The sequence below is a fragment of the Nyctereutes procyonoides genome, unplaced genomic scaffold, assembly GCF_905146905.1.
Source record: "Nyctereutes procyonoides isolate TBG_1078 unplaced genomic scaffold, NYPRO_anot_genome, whole genome shotgun sequence".
NCBI classification, from domain to species: Eukaryota; Metazoa; Chordata; class Mammalia; order Carnivora; family Canidae; genus Nyctereutes; species Nyctereutes procyonoides.
Window position 1 is genome coordinate 18,019,510 of NW_026575117.1, and position 4,120 is coordinate 18,023,629.

The following is a 4,120-nucleotide window of genomic DNA, read 5'->3' on the forward strand; positions in this document are numbered from 1 at the left end:
AACTTCAAAGGCAAGATGTGAGGTTTTGGCAAGGTACAGAATCCTTTACCCCTTGTGTGGGTTAGCATAGTGCCCAGAACATTATAAATATCTAGTAAACACTGGTGAAGGTTACTGAATAAAGTTATATGCAAATTTGCAACTTTTTTTTTTTTTTCAGAGGATGAGCTGTTGCTCATTTCTTCTATGAGGTCACATGGAATTTAGTTGGGAGAAAAGAAGATAACCCCAGGTAGTATACTAATAGCAGGATTCCTAAGCAGAACAGGGAAGGTATGCTCATCATTGCAGTACTCCACGCCCTGATGGGAATGACGGTTTTCAAAGAATGAGTTGTAGGGTGGTAACCACCAATGCACGTATCTCCCAGGTAAAGCTTTGAAATCCTTTCATTCTTACCAACTTATTCTCTGAACCTCTCCCCCACCCCTCTTTCTTCATTTATTTACACACTGAGCTAGCATATATTGAATCCCTACAATGACATAGCCTCTGTGATAATTATAGGGATAGAAAGATGATTAGGAATCAGTCCCTGATCTAAAGAGGGTAAAAACAGTAATAGGAGACAGATATAAAATAAGTTCACTAAAGTATTACAGAAGCTCAACACATTAACCACATATAGTGAGAAACTCAAAAAGCAGATTGATAAATTCTTTCTAGTGAGAGGTAGATGTGGGATCGGGAAATCCATCAAACAAAGGAAGTTGTTGGGGTTTTTTGTTGTTTGGTTTGGTTTGGTTTTTGTTTTTTTTCTTATCCTAGGCTCAAAGCTGAGTATTTTCCCATCATTTTAATAATTGTTTAGGCATGTCCTATGACAATTCTATCGAATTTCCTCAGACAGCCCCCCACCAGTACCACCCCTATTTTCTGCTTCTCCATATTCCCGTCACCTTTCCTCTGCTATCATCACCGGTTTCTCCTCTTGTACTTGAAAGTAAAAAGCAGTTCCAGGTTACAGCAAACTCAACAGCCTTGCTCCAAACTATGGCCCCTGCTAAAGAGACAGAAAAGGGGAGAAGCACAAAGACCATCATGGGTTGAAATGAGGCACTACCAGAAGTCCAGCTTGTGTTTTAAAAAGAGGCTGTTAGACATATTCCCAGCAGATAAGTCTTCACTGGCTTGGAGAACAGGAAGGACTACCTCACAAACACCACTGTGTTTGAATTTCTAGAAGCCACCCAGGCCAAGAAGACATCCCTGCAGTGCTTTCACCACACATTCATTGCTGCAGTACTCATTGGCCCTCCTCACAACAGGAGGGTTCTCACAGCCGGACCTCACACATCGAGGCTGGGGTGAGAGCGTCACAGGAGACCCACTCACCAATTCAACACAATTCAACATCCATTTGAGAAGGAGATTCAACCTCAGGAACTACATCTGTGATCATCTCACAGATTGTCTCAGGAGAGGTTTCCTCTACTGTCTGGGCCTCAGGGCTGTTGTTCACAGGCCGCTCAGGGCTACTTTCCACAGCTGGTGGGACTAAGGTTGTCTCCATTATCAGAATGGGTGGAGCTACAATCTTGATCTGCAGAGGACGTGGCTGTTGCTGTAACTTGGTTCAAACTTTCTGAGGTGGAGGCTGTTGCAAGGCCTGAAGTCAGGGAGGCTGCTGTAGAATGGTCACTTGCTGCTGAGTGGGGGGCTGAAGCATCTGTTTCAGTGGAGGGGGCTGTAGTTGGGGTGGAGGCAGTTGCATAGAAGCAGGGCCTCTCCCGCTGCCTGCAACACTGAGCGAGTGACAATTTAGGCTTGTTGACTGGGCTGGATAGTGGCTGTACTGGTTTGGCCTGGTTGGATTCCCTGGGAGGTCACCACTATGGCTGGGATAACAGTAACCATCCCTTCTTGAGATATAATAATAGAAGAGGGTAACATCTGTTTGGTAATAATCAACTTGGGGATGTTGGGTTGATCTCCAGCCCCAGAAGATGCCTGGTTTGCCACATAGGAGGAAAGAGTGGAGTTAACAAAAATGGAAGGGGACAGGGCAGGGGCTCTGTTGTGGCTGGTGCTGGAGATGCTGGGTCAACAGTAGCCATAGGCGGTGGAGAAGGCGTATGTGGAGGTGGCACTGGATCCAATTCTACTGGTTCCACAGTAGCACTGTGGAATCAAGACACTCTTGATTGTTTTTATATGCAGCCAGAGCCTTCAGATACTCTTTCTTAGCAGCTTCAGTTTTCCTCTTACACACCTGTTTTTGCTCCTCTCCAAGACTATCTCACATGGAGACCACAATTTTTGAAACATCCCCAAAAGTGGCATTGGGATTCTGTTCCTTGATGGCAGTCTGTGTATCACGAAAAATAAAGCATATGCTGAAACTGGCTTCTGAGGTTCATTAGGATTTTTCTTTTTTCTCTTCTTTGGGGCCTTCTGCTTTTTTCCTGCTTCCACCACAACTGTCTTCTGGCTGGGAACTTCCCTCCGGAAATCCTCAACACCATCCTCAGGAAGTGAACTAGTAGGTGAAGGGGTGGTTGAAAGACGATCCTCGGGTGACTGGACGGGTGGCAGGATGGTGCCACCCCCTAAGCTCAAACCAAGCTGAGAACTTAGTTCTGACTGATCAGTGGTGGTCAACTGGCTATGCCCCATCAAGACAGATGTCATGTCTGTCATTGGTACATCAACTGTTGGCGCCATATTGAGTTCCTATACAATGGTCCAAGTCCATGGTCAAGCCCCCACTCAAGAGCCCCCCGTCCTGCTCCAAAAGCCATGAGTCATGCCTACAGGCATGTCCAATGTCTTGACCCCACATGGGGCTGAAAAGCTGCCATCCCGAGAGGGGGAGGGGTCTGCTAGGTCATCACAGTGGCCAACCCACCTGAGACAGCCAGTGAGGGATCAGAATCCAAGATGAGTGGGATTTCAAATTCCTCACCTCCCAAGCTTGGTGTATGGAATGTCTCAGCCCCTGACAGGAAGGGGTGCAAGGGCCCTGTGATTGTTATTTCCTCTGGGAAACTCCATCTTCACACAACAGCTACCACCATCTCAGTCCCCTCATCGCTCCCACTGCCCCCACTGGACTCGAATTCAGTTGGGTTTGTTGTTGTTGTTGTTGTTGTTTTAGGGAGGTTAGAGAGAGTAGAGCAGGCAAGTAGTGGGGCAGGGGCAGAGGGAGAGAGAGAATCTTAAGCAGCACAGCCTGGCAGGGGCTCCATCTCACCACCCTGAGATCATGACCTGAGCCAAAATCAAGAGTTGGATGCTTAACTTACTGAGCCCCCAGGTGCCCCAGACAAAGGAAGTTTTTAAAGACTGCTTAGGTAATCCTAAATTTAGAGGAAAAGTTGGGATTTATGTTGGGGAATAGGATGTTGCTGGTTAGAAGGAATAACGTGAGCAAAGATGCAGCATTATTGAACTATTGTGTTTTCTAGAAACTGAAAACAAAAGGTTGGATTAGTGGCTACCTTTCATTGTGAAACAAGGGCCATCAGTCAGAAACGTAACTCAGGGTAACACAGCAAGTATTTATGGATGCCTTCCACTTCTACAGTGTGCACTTGTCGGGACTTAGCTGCAGACGGCTCTGCCAAATTCCCCAGGCTGTGCCCATTTCTAGACAAGCACACAGCAGGATGTCTGCCTCGGCAGCTGGGTGAGGGCTCTACATCCTACGTCCGGTCTAGGAAGAGATTAAGCCCCCACTCCTGCTGTTTTTACCCTCCTGCAACAGCTTTCATTTTCTGCTGGCTAGGATGTCCTCCACATCCCGCCTCCATCTCTTCTCTTCAGTGGGACCTTGCAAGTGGCTAATGTGTACCTAGCTGCCACCTCTCATGTGAGCCAATAAAATTAAATGAAGTAGTGGTGGAAAAACAAGCAGAGATCTGATCCATCGTTAAGCTAAAACAAAACATAGAGTCTCTGGGAGTTTTGTGTGTGAGTCTTTCTTATGTTCATAAACCGTAGAGATGAGAACGTGAGGTAAATAATTAAGGGGAAAGTTTGAGTCCTTGAACCTTCCATACTCCTCCCTCATCTTGTATTAATTTGTACCCATCACTTAATCTACCCAAAGAGAAGTCCACAACAGGGAAATCTCCTATGAAAGATTATGTTAGCAGATGATTAAAGTTTTGATTTGATA

At 46.1% G+C, this 4,120-nt stretch overlaps 1 pseudogene; it reads right to left on the minus strand.

Moving 5' to 3' along the window:
• Positions 1 to 1,114: 1,114 nt before the first annotated feature.
• On the minus strand, positions 1,115 to 3,752 carry LOC129515214 (TOX high mobility group box family member 4-like; annotated as a pseudogene).
• Between the last annotated feature and the right edge of the window lie 368 nt (positions 3,753 to 4,120).